Source organism: Erithacus rubecula, assembly GCF_903797595.1.
Source record: "Erithacus rubecula genome assembly, chromosome: 19".
NCBI classification, from domain to species: domain Eukaryota; kingdom Metazoa; phylum Chordata; class Aves; order Passeriformes; family Muscicapidae; genus Erithacus; species Erithacus rubecula.
The window spans coordinates 6,165,890-6,181,032 of NC_136671.1; the positions used below are offsets into that span (position 1 = coordinate 6,165,890).

At 44.6% G+C, this 15,143-nt stretch overlaps 1 protein-coding gene across 2 annotated transcripts in view; it reads left to right on the forward strand.

Moving 5' to 3' along the window:
• The window catches only part of TBX1 (T-box transcription factor 1), a 152,506-nt gene that overhangs the window by 99,790 nt on the left and 37,573 nt on the right, over nt 1-15,143 (forward strand). Inside the window, exon 1 of one of the 2 annotated variants that reach the window (XM_079322411.1) lies at nt 13,255-13,278. The exons of the other annotated variant lie outside the window; for it this stretch is intronic. The gene's annotated coding sequence lies outside the window, so the exon portion shown is untranslated. Of the gene's footprint in view, nt 1-13,254; nt 13,279-15,143 lie in introns of those variants that run through there. 2 annotated transcript variants of the gene reach the window in all.

The window sequence follows — 15,143 nt, forward strand, 5'->3', positions numbered from 1 at the left end:
TTCATCCAATAACTAACATGGAAGTCCGGTATTCAAAAATTGTTTCTGTTGAGTGCAGAGAGTAGTTTTCTGTAACAGGAAGTTTTAGTTTTGCCAAGCCAAGAAAGCTGTCTGAAGCTTATCTCATCTGTCTGATCATATTTTTCACTGAAAAAGGTGTGTCTCCTTTATCAGCTCATGTTATGGCATACATATCCACAGAAACTCTGAGTGATGCCCATCAAATATAATGAAGAGAGGTATGGCTTCCTATGTCTTGAAGACTGCTACAGATGGTGCCTGTTGGAAACTTACCCAGGCTTTGCAGAAGTGGTAAACTCTTTTTTCTTAATCTGTTCCTAAGCAGAGCCTTTTCCTATTGCTGATGTCACACAGACAAATCTCTGACTGTGGATTATTTGCAGGTGATAGTGTGTGATTTACCACCTTAGGCCCACATAGGTGTTTTGCTCTGCTTGGCCACTGGCTTTGTTTCAAAAGGGAGGATATACAGAACTGTTTGCTAATACAAGTCATCGATAATCGTGTGTAAAGTTCATGAATTTCCTGACACTTGCCAGTGTTTTCACATTAAGCCAGGGGCTGTCCAAATTCTTGTAAGTAATAAATCACATGCCTCACCCTCCACACAACAGCAGAGCCAAGTTTATTGAATAAAATATTCACACGATGCCTATTCATCTCCATGTTTTTCAGACCCATTCAGGTGAGCACAGGAATCCAGTCATGAGCTGGCTGCTGCTTGCTGGCTCAGGTGAGGCAGGCTGGCATTCCCTCTGATGCCCAAGTGGCAATCATTTCCTTGATGGCTTGGAAAGTGAGTTTTGCAAAGGGCATAAAGCAGCCAACAACCAACCTAAAGCTGCTTTCTGTATGTGATGAAAGTGGAATTAGTGACCTTTTCTGCTGCAAAGATGTTGTCACCAGAGTGTTCATCTCGGTCTCTAAGTCCTCCTCTAGTCCTTTGTGCAGCTTTGTCGTCAGAGCAAACTGCCTGCTGCATCCCATAAAGCAGACTGTCACAATAAAGATTTAACAAGAATATTATTGTCATTGGCTAGAAAGAAAGATGCTGTCTAAATGATTGTTTTCCTTGAGTATTTTAACAGAAGTTTTTAGTTCAGCATGAGGAGCAGCTTTGCCTCCTTTTATAAGAATTGGCAGGAAGAGGTAATATTTTAGCTGACGCGTAATCTATCTTGACTCTATTGCTTTTTTATTGTTTGTCAGAAAGGCCCTGGGGGTAAACATTATTTCTTTGTCTGTTTTGGCTCTGGCTTTATGCCACGGACACATTTCTCACACCATGCATATTTCTGCATACTGGAATAGACTGGGTGAGGACAAATTACCAGTTCTGCACACAGGCCTCTCAGGTGCCATTTTCACATCTGTGGAGAGGTCATGGGAGCCAGAGAGTGTAAGAGGGAACAGGCAGCGGGGAGCTTCCCAAGCTCCCCTGGAAGTTGTCAGCTGGTGATTTCAGTTCAGCACCTCACATCTTGCTCCCAGCACTTGTGGCTGAAGAGCTGCAAAGCTCTCAGCCAGCACTTAGGGAGGCCAGCCAGCCAGAGGCTCTTGCTGTGTGTGTAGATGAGCCCAATGACTTAGCAATGATCTGCAGATTCAGGTGAAACAAATTCTCTCACTTGATCTCCTGCAGCATTTGATAAAGAAAGAGCTGACATACATTTTCAGCAAAGCTCTTGAGCTTTACAGTTTGGAGAGCTCATTTCCCTAGGAGCCAGCTCTGGAGTCAGTGTTCCCGGGATGCCAAACACACAGAGTTTGCTTAGTGCGTTTGTTATCATCCGCACCTAATAAAATCTTACCATTTTATGCCTTCCTTTGCAGCACCATCTCTCTATCACCTTCTCTGTGAGTTGTTGATGTTAAGTCTGTGCTTTCCTGGCCTCTTTGGTCCTCAGGGCTTAAATGAGCAAACCTCTCTCTTAAACTGGATGTGAACATCCCCAAGGCAAACAAGGTTTCCTATCCGTCTCTGGGATGGTGTTTTGGATAATTTTGTCTCCCACCACCTAGAGCACAGCAGCCCAGGCAGCTGCCCCTTCCCTCTCTGCTGCTTTAGAAAGGCTTTATCTCCTGTCTGGCTTTCTGTCTTTTCTCTCACCAGAAGGACTGGAGGTTTCTGCTGCATATATAAAACTTTCCAACTTTGCTCCCAAAGTTCACCTCAGCTGACAGGATGGAGGGATCTTAGGACACTGCTTCTGCTCAGCAGCCACAGCTGAGTCCAGGTGGCTGGATAGGTGAGAGGAGGATGCTCTCTATCCCCACTGTCCTTACTCGGAGATGAGCAAGATCTGCGTGTCCAAACAGCTGAAAGAGTGTTTCCTAAGAAAACCAGAGGAGGAAAAGGCCTATCTGTCTGTGGGATTTGTATTTCTTTACAAAAAAAAAAAAAAAAATCGTTCAAATCTGGCTGCTGGCTGTGGATTACTAGAAGCACTGGACACCTAACCTGGGATACTCTGCCAGCAGCTACTAGGAAATACTTTGGTCCTAAGGGTGGGATAGTGTTAGCTGGCTTGCTTCCATGTAGGAAAAAATTGCTTTTTCACTTTACATATCTTCTAAAATCCCACTGCTTAAGATTGTAGAGGGGCAAAGGGTAGACAAGAGCACCAAGCACCTTTGGCAATGACTCAGTTCTTTATTTCATCTGAAGAGCTGGTGGATCCTGTGGGTGGTATATAAGCTGAACCTTCTCTCTAAACACAAGGACAGAGGGCTCTGGGATATATATTCCATAAAACATCATCACCTAAAAACTACAAGAATTCACGAGCATCTCAGTCAAATAAGACATTCCCATCTGAGGGAATCCTTCTGAGTATTTATTTAGTACCAAGAAGTGTTCAGGGGATAAAAATTATGAAGCTCATACCTCAGCCATGAATATTCTTCATTATTTCTATTCACTAAGATTTTTTTCAAGCAAAGTAATTTAGGGAAGTCCCTCTCTTCACAATAGAGACGGCAACAGGCATTTTATTAAAATGTAGCTGAAGGAACAGGCAAGTCTACCATGCAGAATATAAACACTCATCCTTCAGACCTGTGTGCAGTTCCTGGCAGTTCCACAGACTTCCTGGGTGAGTCACAAACTAACCCTGCCCTGTCCCTCTGTGTGTGTGTGGTGGCTATTGAGTCCAATGTGTCTCTGAGGAATGGAGCTTGCAGAGCCAGCATCTGTGTAACAACTGCATAGATCCATCTGTAATCTGCTTAGAGGTCTCTGTCTCATGGGTACCCTGTGCTTTACTACACCTTGCAGTAGTAAGGCAGCCTCAGATCAGTCCCACTTCACAAGCTGGCAGTGCTCTGTTGAACATGAGATTACTCATTCCCCGTTGAAAGCAGGCAGTGATGAGAGTGAGCAGGAAATGGGCCTTTAGATCAGGGGGTTTCCTTACATTTCTTTTAATACATCCACAAAGCCTGCTTCCCTCACATCTGGCACGTTGAGGCCTTCTAATCCTTAAATCAGCTATAATAACAGGAATGGAAAAGAAATGGAAATTACAAAGGAGAATATGCTCAGAGGTTCTCCTTTTGTGGGGGTAAAAGCAAGGAGAGTGCAGTGGGAACTGACTTTAATATATTTGCTCTTTCAGGGATGGGTGCAAGTACTGGCTGTTGTTTTTGTTGAAAGCTCTGGGGGCAAAGGGGTTTTTGTCAATGTTTTACAAGTCTCTGGATGACGGTTTGAAACTGCAGCAGAAATGTGATTCCTGGCTTAGCAGACAGGTTCTGCAAGTCGAGCTTTCTGTTTATTTTAATATTTCAGGGATCCTTCAGTGTGTGTCACATGGACAAAAAGAAAGGGGGAAACTCCTCCTCCAGTGTGAACACAGCCACAGAATTGTCCTAAAGGTGCCGAGTTCTTGTGAGCCACATGCCAACATACACTGTCCACTCCCTGGTCAGACCATCCCAGAAGGCAATTCCTGCTGAGCCAGCTCAGATCCATGTATACATCTGGCTGTGGGCTTGTACTGATACCAAACACCATGAGTGTGCTCAAGCTAAACCATACCTTAAAACTAAAGGACATTCAGCTGATGGGTTCTAATCATCTTCCAAGAGAAGGGAGAAAAAGAAATCCATTGTTCAAGACATTCAAAACTCTGCTGGCACCAGTGGCACACAGGATTGTAAGGAAGGGTTCTGTACTGGAGACTTGGAGTACACAATGAATCTTCTCCATCTTTAATGCAGGTGTTGTCCTGAATCAACTACATCAAGACTACAGAGCCAACTGTAAGAATGTAAACATTATAACTTCTAGCTCTGTCTGTTGTGCCTCTTCCTGTTTCTAATGGCTTTAAATCACAATTGCTGCGAGGAGCATGGGGAGTTTTCTCCAGTGGCTGAGGCTGCAGTGTGGAGGAGTGTGTTATCCCAAGACCTGGGACATACCTGGGGTCAGTCCATCTTTGCAGTTGATGTTCTCACATGCAGTTTTTTCTAGAGACACTCATGAAGGCTATAACCAGAAGGGCACTACATGGTCATGGACATGGACCATGTACATGGTCAGCTACACAAGCTAAACTGGCAAAGTTTTTCCTTACAGATCCTTAAACTGTTTTAGCAGCTAGGAAGGCTTTTGCTAGGGATTCCACCATTGTGGTTATGACTTCTCCATATTTATAGTTAGGGATTAAAATAATCAACAGATGAGCTGCTTTTGAAATTCCTCTGACTTTAAAATGGTTTTCAGAAGGGTAAATGCTAACTGAGAGTTTGAGAGTCCATTGCTTTCAGAAGTGAGAGAGACTATTTTCTGAGGAATCAGTTGATTTTTGTAAAGAAAGGTCTCCCCAGATCTACACTAAAGTGGCTTCTTCACTTTATGCAATTTCCTGCAGAGCTATGTCTGTTTTGCATCTCTTCCTTCCACATCATGCTATCCATTATACTTCATGCTTCATCACTGAATTTTGAGCATATTCCTGCCAAAGTTTACCTATCTGCTGGGATATATTATAGACTCTTTTCAAACAAAAGCAAAGGATGTGATGGCAAACTATGGGGCATAGTTGATGCCACATGAAATATAAAAGAAAGTTAACAAAGTCATGTAATCATTCTCAGAAAAAAAAGAGAAAAAAAAAAAAGAAAGATCTCTTACAAGTAAGATGAGCCAGTGAAATTATAATCTAGAGTCCTTCAAAAGTACACATGCTCGGACCATCTCACTGCATCCCTCTGGAGCAGCTTTTACTTTTAGGCTCCAAGCAATAGAAGGTGCTACAGTGACTAAAGGGAAGGAAGGTAGGTCTGAGTCAAAGGAAGCACATGCATTGTCCCTGTCCCCCAGCCAATCCCATTCCTCTATGGCAGTGAGTGATTGAACAGCTCCATGATAAGGACAAAGGGGAGTTGCAATGTTTTGAATAGCGAGCGGAAATGCCTTTTGCCTTGATTAATCTGATTGAGTTCCCAGTTTCGAAGGGAACTGGAGGGCAGACCTGGGAATTCTAGTTAAACGAGGGAGAAAGGAATCCATGTTCCCAACAGGTAATTAATTTAATTTTACAGGAATGTTGATATTTTGCACCTATAAGTACTCTTTCATAGGCCATAAAAATTTTCCCAGTGCACAGATGGTTTGCTCTTAGAAAAACAAGTAAAAGTATGATCCGTTTGGTTAAAATAAGTCTTCCTGTTGGAGAGACTTATAGAACAGTAGGATAGAAGTCTGTTAAACATATAATCCATATTTGCTGCAAAGCAATAAGATAACAGAGCTCTTTGTCCAGTAATCTTTTTCATTGTGTGTCACACTTTCATGTATTGACACCTTCCTAGAGGGAATCTGTGTCTCATTTGGGTTTCCAGGTTTGGGGACAGTTTTGACATGAATTCTTTAGACATATCAGTGCTTCTGGCCTGGCTTTCAGAAGGAATTTGGGTGGATTGACACAACACTGAACAGAAAGGATTCAACCCTCATTTTTGAACATATATATGTCTGAGTGGGCTCTAGGTTCCCCATAACTGAGGAGTGTGCAGCTCATCACTGTTGTGCAAACAGTGAGAGATTGTCCTTCGTTGACTGTGTTTCCTTGTAGATTGATAAATGGAAAAAGAGAAGTTAACAGAAATTACTGCTGCAAGCTCACCTCCACAGGTAACATGGAAGTGTGGCAGCCAGGAAATCACTACAAGAGCTGGCACAAAGCAGTCACCCCATGCCCAGACCATTAGAACCATGATAGACACAAAGTCCTGAGAGAGCCTTGAGGTATTTTCAAGCTTGAACATGGTCTTGCTCAGTCATAAATGGACTTAAAACTTGGGAAAAGTCCCAGTAGACACAACAGCTTGTAAAAGTGAAAATATGAGCCTCCAGCATGGGCAGGACATATTTGGGACATGGCTGTGGTGCTCAGAACATTGGTGTGTGAGCTGATAGGACAAACACCTCACAGAAAACAGCTGGGTGGGAAAAGGACAGATGAGATGATCCTGTCTCACACCAACTTGGCAACAATTCCAGTTCCCAGCATGATCTCAACCCAGGCACCTGCCAGAGTTGGGTGAGCCTCCATCAGCAGTCATTCCACAGCATCCCCTCTCCTCTGTATGAGAAAACAAACCCAGTCACCTGCCCCTGGTCATGGGGTCTCTGGCCAAATGTCTTTGCAAGGCAAGAAACAAATCCTCAAATAGTCGATGTCACTTCAGGACATGGACACTCAGCCAACAAAAACCCAGGCACCTGCAAATAGGTCACGAATCAGGGAATGTTTTTAGGAGAAAAATAGGGCCCAGTCGGGAAACAGGAGTGTTTTTAAGCACTGGAGCAAGTGCCAAGTAACTATTCAAACATTTCTTCAGTCCCTTTTACCTGCTGAAAAGGACACCCCTTCCTCCCCTTATTTTCTGCACCAGTAAAATATCCAGCAGTGCCAAGTCAATAGCTAGGAAATTGCAAGAATAATTCCCAAACTAGTTACCACAGGGCCTATATGAGACTTTTTAAGGACATGAGAGGTTAGTTATTTCCATTGGCAAAAGAAAGAAGGACATGGCAAGAAAATTTTTTTTTTCATTGTGGCAAGATCACAGGAATAATTTCTGAAAGACACACTGGAAACCAGACTTCCATAGGATAATAAATGTTACTTTTTATTAAGAACACAAACATTTTTATCCATGAGAAGGGTAGTTATTGAGTTAGAGCAGAGACCACTAGACAGGATATGCTATGTATGGGTTGATGCTAAAACACTGGTACCTCAAAGTTAACTGCTAATTGCCAGTGTTAGGAAAGACATCTTCCTTTCTCTGTGAACTATTTGGCTGTTCATTTTGTAGACCCAGAAAAGGAGTCTTGCTTCTCCCTTGATGGGACATCCTAGTCTGCATCAGAAATTAATTTAGAAAATAAAAACTTCAAATTGGAAAATAAATTATCTAATTCATCCTGTCTAAATAACTGCTGGCTTTATAAGTATATTCAGATTCTGAGTCTTTTTCTTGCTAATGCATTGGGCATTACTAACCTACATGTAAAGTATTTCTGTGTTTGTAAATTAAAAGGGAAAAGTCCAAATGCACTGAGGAGTCTAGAGTTTAAGATCATTCTTTCTTCCCTCAAAGCTGTATATCCCCTCTCACTTTGCTTCTCTGAGCAAGTAGAATCAGAAGACAAAAGCAAAACAAAATGAAGCAATAATAGAAAAAATCATGGTGAAAGCTCTTGCATGACAACCAAGTCAATGGACTCTTATCTGCAGCTATTTTGGAAACATCAGAGTGATGGGAATAAGACAGAAAATTGCATTCATGTGGAACAAGGGAGGAGAAAGATCTGACAGCTCCCCAAAACAAGGGGCAGGTTAGCCTGGTGTTGTCCATCTCTTTCACACAGAGTTCATATGGAAAGTGTGAGACTCAGCAAATAATTTTCAGTTTTCAAGTAAAAGAGTTTTGCACATCAGCTTGTGGAAGAGGCTGCCAAAAACGGCACTCTGGCTCTGGGATTTACATACATATCAAATAATTTATAACACGCTCCTGCACAGATTAATAGTCTGTGTGTAAGTGAATGGGTGCCAGGAGAGCAAGTACCACATCTGGTTCTCATGCCAAGGTTCTTCTGATAGCACTAGGAAGAATGGAAGGTATTTTGAGTAAAACTTGAGTATCCAAACAAAATCAACAGAGGATATTTAAGGTCAGGAGAGAGTGTGAGCCACCCATGATACCAGATCAAGCTCAGGGGCTTTGCAGCCAGCCTGGACCAGATCAGCCCAAACGAGTCCCCAGTCTGTATGAGAACCTGATCAGTCTCTGCCCCCTTCAAGGGCCAGGAGTACACAAAAACAGTACAGCCACTTTGTGCTCCAGCTGCCCTGGCTTTGGCTGTCCAGGGGCTCTGAGCTGCAGGACTAAGACACAGTCTAGACTGCACGTGCAGGATCACAGGCTCCGATCCGGGATGGATGACAACATTTCATAGAGGCAATATTATATTTTCTCTGTTGCTCAGTGGCAGCAGCTCTGTGTTGGGAGGAGCCTGTGGGGACAGCTGAATTCCTGCAGGAAAGCTGCTGAGCTGCTTTGGGGGGTTTCCTGCACTGTGTGGGAGCTCAGCAGGCTGCCCAGAGCCCGGGATCCTGAACCACAGCCCGTCCGTCAGCACGTCACCCCATGTGTGGTTACAATGGCTTTCACCACCCTCACCCCTCTCCTTCATGTGTTTATAATCACCACTAGAGTCAGAGAGCAGAAGCATCCTATGCAAATCAGGATGCCAGGGTCAGCTAATGAGTTGGTTACAGCCTTTCCTTCCAAGAAAACCCAAGCCCTTGGAGTGATAGTGACAGTGCACTATAGGAAATGCAAGTGCACTGGAACCATAAAGAGCTGAGTCACTGTTTTTTTCATAGCTTTGTTCTAAGCAGGTGAGTTTTAGATGTAAGAGCATCCTGGGTTGCAGTGAAATAGTTTCAGGAAGTCTTCATTGGCCTCACACTTGTGCCCCATGAGTCTCACTCAAGAGATACAGGCTGGTGTCCTGCTGCTGCCTGCACTGGCAGCACACCCACTGTGTCACCTCATTTTGCTTTCCTTTCCCTCATCTATAAACTTCAGTCATAGTAAAAATCCCTTCCACAGGGATAGGCAGGCCCTAAATGCAGTGTAGGCAAAAGTTACCCCAAGAGTAGCACAAGAGTATTTGTAGTCCTGCTGCTGATGCAGATAGAGGAAGTTCCTGGGTGACATGTTCATTTACCAGGAAAAGTAGGAGACACTGCTCAGGACACATTAAACACATGCTCCAGTTAATTTATGTGACCTGGCACACCAAAAACTAATAAAACCAGTTTATACTTTCACTTGGGCATGATTAATGGCTAAGCTCTCCATCATATATCACAGACCATGCCCTAGCTGGGACAAAAATATACAGATTATGGGAGAAATTAGGAGTTATCAAAACAGCTGTTAACTGAGCTAGAAATACTCTGCCATAGTTCCATTGTAAATCAGAAAATCACCCAGTGACAGGTTTCTCTGGCTGTTTGTTGGGTAGGAAAAGCAGTCAAGAGTAAGAGGGTTCCTCCTAGGTACCAGGCTGGTGCCTGCTCAGTGCCAAATGCTGGTCAGACCCATGATATCCATATTGCTGTCCTCAAAGGGCTTGTGATGACAGCAGGGAAAGACAATGGCACTAAGCTGGTGAATGTCTTCCCTATATTCACTGGCTCTTCCCTGGTTAGCAGTTCAGTGTGTAAATCTCAGAAGGCAATTCACTGGCAGTGAATTTCCAAGGATGGAAAGCTTTCTTTGGAAAGGGAGCTTCCCCTCTTTGCATAGGCAGGATGCCGAGTGCAAAAGTTAAATTTAAAATGTTGCCATAAAGGTCACTCCAGACAGATGCAGGTTTGCAAGAGGGAAGGGGTCAGTGACCTGGAGTCACTGTGGATCCAAACAGCCAGGCCTGGTGAGCTCATCCTCCCAGCGCTTGTCCCGGCTGCCGCACGGTGCCCATCTCGCTGTGGACACTCAGCACACTCAGCACACTCAGCACATCAAAGCCTGCCTTCCTGCCCCTTCCCAAAAGATTTGTTTCCTGACCTGGGCAACATCACTGGGCAGCAAGAAAAAACACTGACAAACACACATCCTTTGCCCGATTCTCAGAGGGACAGAGACAGACATTGCCTAGCAGGATGTGGGGAGCCAGGGTGCTGTGATTGGTCACCTACTGCCAGCTGAAACAAAACAAAAAGATGCTTCACAGTGATGGAAAATAAAATAGAGTGTAACAACGGTATTTATGTCATTTCCTGATAGGCCATCATAGAGCATGATAACAGGATGGGGTCCACTGTCAGTTCCTGGATGGTTCAGGCTATTTCCCATAACCCCAGTGACTAAATAGTGCCGTGAGGAGGGCCTGAAGCTGTGGTGCATCCTGCTTCCCCATGCAGACACCTGGTTTGCAGGAAGTGAGGAACCATCCCAGGGGGTTAGATGTGCCCTGGGAACCACAAGCATTTCACTGGCTTTGAAAGAGTAAAAACATCCACTTATTGGAATATTTGCACTTCAAAATGGCCTGAGACCCTGATTCCCACCAACTACCCTTGCTAGTCAGGGCTTTGGCATGGTGCAGGGATATCACTGAGTCCAGCCACAGCTCTGCCAAAGCCTGTCTCTTGCCTCCAGCAGGGACTCAGTGCTGGTGCATCATCCATCCTTAGACAAACCTGCCAATTAGCTCAACTGAGATCCCACAGTTTCCTTCTCCAAGTGCCTATAACAAGCCTTTCACCTGCTCCCAGCAGGCCTTAGCTTGCTCAGAGAATTGTTACTAAGCTGTCCTGGGTCCTGGTCACTGCCCAAGTCATGCCAGTTCTCAGCAGAGGAACTTTTCTTTAAAATTAATTTCAGTTGAAGGTAGCAGACATTGGTAGTATTTTGCAGAAACTTTATGGTCTCCAAAATTAGAAGTTTTGTTAAGACACATGACCTAAATTTTTAAAAGGTCTAAAGTTATAATCTGTTGCTTTAGTCATATGCTAATGCTTTCCTTTAGTTTTCATATGGAAATTGATTTTTTTATATTAACTGAAGGGGAATTAGGTGTATTTCAGTCACACAAAAGTGATGTGCTCCAGAAATGAGCACATAACTCTTTTGCTTCTGATTTACATAGTTCAGTATATTCATAAAGGTTTGCAACCAGCTGTACAGCCTCTCACCAGCAACAGAGGCCCTTTACTAGCAGCTTTGACATGTTAATAGCTGCAGAGTTGGTAGTAAAAGAGTTAGAGATTTGTTTTTTAAAGCTTGGTTTTTTATTCTCCTGCACGCTGTTGTCCTGGGGGGCAGGTACTAGAGGACTAATGAGGTGGTGCTAGTTATGCCATTAGTATTATTCAACACTGTAAGATTGATCCCTTTATGAATTAGCACTTACATCTGTAAGGCAAAAGGAATTGCTGACTGCAGACCAAACTTCCCCACTTGTAGAGGAGTGACAGAAAGGGCCCTGGGCTGGGCTGCCCTGGGGACCCATCACTTTGCCTGCCCTCTGCTCTGAGGCCATTTCTTTCCAAGCCTATTTAAAACAGATGGGCAGGTCCTTCCAGCAGCTCAGAAGGATGTGGAAGGATGTGATGTGCACTTCATCCTACAAGTGCAGCAAACACAACACGATTGTCCCAGATGGGAATTATGACTCTTGCTTTTGATGATAAAGGGAGAAGAGATGAGTCCTTCCTCCTTGGTTTGTCCCCTACTTATAGTGCAGACAAAAACAGCTGGATCAAAGCAGCCTGGTTCTTGGTCAAAAATAGCAAAGAAAATTGAAAACTGTTTTCCAGAAGAGAAGAGAGAAAGAATAAAAGCTTGTTTTTCCCTCAAACTGAAGTTAGACTATCAGATACAGACTTTTTTTCCATGCCGTGTGCTGTGGACCAGCCACTGTGAGACCAGCCACAAAGATGCTCCATTAGCCTGACCCCCACCAGCAGTCCTGAGCTTGACTCTGTTGGTAGTTCTGGTCCTGCAAAAGGATTTCCATTCCTTTGAGAGACAGACATTTTTTGCCTCATATATGATGTAAAATCAGTTTCATAATACAAGTAAAATCTATCATAATCTCTTCATGCTTGGTGCTTATTTCAGAGCCAGCTGCAGCTGTCACAGCCTAATACTCTCTGCTTAGGGTCCGTGTGTGCACAGCTGGCTCCAGCCTGAGCACCTGCCCTGGGCCCTCAGGAGCAAGCCAGCATCCCCCCGTTGGGTCTGGGCTCTGCTACTTGACTGCTGCTTTTCTTTTGAAACCCCCCATGAAAAACGTGCCGAGGGGAGGGTGCCCTGTTCAGGGACAGCCTGGTTGGATTATTTGGGCTTAGAGAGCAAAGTGTCAGGTTTGTGTTTAATGAATATCTCCATCAATCATCCTGGCTGCCCATGGAATAATTGCCTCGCAGAGAGCCACAGTGGCAGGTAAAGCCCTTGGCTCAGGACATAGAACAGGCTTTATTAGAAGCCCTGCTGTTATACTCACTCTTATTATAATTTGCCTTCAATTACATTCATGCTTGGTGCTTTGCAGTAGATGACTGTTTATTCCTTCTTGGGGCTGTTTCAGCAGGTACCTTATACTCCTGTGGTATTGCAGGCCAGGGATTCTCACCCCAGCCTTTGAGGCACACAAACCAAATTTGCCAGAGCTGTAAGTTATGTCCCCAGATGCTGCCATATTTGGTGAAGTGCAAGCCAAAAGCACTTCTTTGGGTCTTGTCTCAGCTGCACTGACTTGGAGTCTTTTGTACTCACATATTGACACAAGGCTATAACTAGCTCAGAGAGACTCCCAAGAGCTGCAAGGGAGACAGTCAAGGCTAATTTTGTAAAGTTAGTGATTAAACTACACCAAACTCCTTCCCTCTGTAATCTCCAATGCCTGCAGTTGTCTCAGCAATGGATCTGGCCCCTTTCACCTCTGCCCTTGCTGGTCTTTATCCCTGAACATCAGTAGGATGAAATGCCCAAGCTATGGGCTTTAAAGGACTTTACAAGTTCAATTTACAAGCTCCATAAAATTACAAATTCTCCCTCCCCACTGCAGAAGTACCTTGTAAAACATGTCCTGTATTGTTTCAGTTTGACGGGTCAGGCTGCAAAAGCAGGGCAGCATCAAGTGGAGAGAGTGCATCTGGTACCAAGCAGAGTCTGTGGCTGGGAGAGGAGAAAACAAGAGCTGGACATGGTCAATTGCAAGTAAAAATAATTCCCTGCCTCTGCCTTATGCTGTGGGAAAGCCCAAGGGCACATCCTACCCTCTGCTTCTCCTATCTTATCAAGCAATTATTTGCAATGTATATTTTGTTCAATTTGCTTCAGGGTGTGACATCCATAAGCATCTTTGTGCATGCTGATATCCTAACCTAGCCCCAGCATTCAGGGCTGTACCTGGGACCATGTGGCTTGTTCCTTAGCTAAGCATCTGGCACAGAAAAAGCTGCAGTGACCCTCCACAGCAAATGCCTGGCACTAACCTGACACCAGGCCAGTAATCCACAAAGCCTCTTGCCCCATCTCAGGTAGCTCCTGCTGCTGGTTGTATGCCAGAGGTCTGCAGAGGTCATAGATTTTGTCTTTCTGTTTCAGTTCAGGCTGCCTTCAAGAGCATCAGAAAATTTGCAGAAGCCTCAGCAGCTGCGTGCAAAAAACACTTTCATATCCTACACACATCTACACCCAGAATTATTTGGTGTCAGACTGAGCACAATGAGTCATAACTCACCTTTCACTGGAGCTGGAAAAAGTACTCTGAAATTGTTGCCACTGTCAGCTCCATTGCTGATATTTTTAATGCCAAGGGAAAGTGTTAGTTGGAGAAGAAAGCAAATAAGTTCCTCCCAACATCACCTGAAAGAATGCCAGTAAAGGATGGAAAGAAAAATTCTGGGTTCTGCTGATGGACTGTGCCAATCCATCCCATCCAGAAAAACACTTGAGGATCTGTCAGGACAGATGGGGTGTGCCAGCACACAGTACCAGTCAGTCAGGGCTGGCAGGGATAAGCATGGAGGCATTCTGCCACCTGCAACAATGGGAGAAGTCAGGCAGCTGAGGCATCTCTGAGAAAAGCCTGAGGGAGCAAGCACAGCCTCTGGGAAAAGCTGTGGTTAGATTTATTCAAATGCACTCTGAGCAATGTACAAATGGGAGCCTGTCACTGGGCAGTTTCAAAGACATCTCTTAAAATACACTTTTTCCCAGAGATGATGACAGGTAACACAGTCTGAGAAGAAAAAGAGGAAAAAAAGCTTTGCCAACACAGATGACCAGCAGATGCCCCCCAGCCCTCTTGTGCCCGGTGCTGTGGCCCCTGTGGCTCTTCCTGAGGATGACAAACTCAGCTGTCCTAAATCTGAGGTCTTGCATCAGGGCTACTGAGATTTGCAGAGCCCCCTTTTACACCAGCTGAGGTCTCCAGGGATCACTGTGGTAACAGGACTGAGGTCTCACTGTGGCCAGTCCATTTCAGGCTGTGTAGGAAAGCAAAAACCTTTCAGAAACATGGATATCCTATATGCAGCAATGACAAAATTTTATCCTTCCCCCATTACAGTGCTTTTGTTTGTTTGTTTTTGTTTTTGTTTTTGTTTTTGTTTTCTCTTTTCAATGCAAAACTCAGCAGGCTCAGAGCAGGGACACACGGTGGAAATGAGAACAGGGAAGGACTATCTTGTTTCCAAGGCTGGATACTGTGCAGGGCTGGGGAGCATGGGGAGCGGTGTCAGGGCTTAGGTTCAAGTCCAGCTTTATGCCATCCCATGGCCACCTTAGCATTTTGCAGAAGAACACCAGGTTTTCCAAAGTGCTCAACACCCAGTACACACTTGCCCTGAAGCTTCTTCACTCCAACAGTTCTTATCAGCCTTTGCCTCCTTCCTTCCCCAGAAAACTTCCTTCTAGATTCTAGCTGACCACAGGCTCTGAGGTGAATTTCATGCCAAGCAGAGGCAGCGTGTGCCTCCAGCAGCAGCAGCACCTTCAGGGCTGCATCCCACAGTCCTGCTCCAGCCTGCCTGTGTGGGGGCAGGCATGGATGGTTCCCTGATGGCTACTGGCCTTTT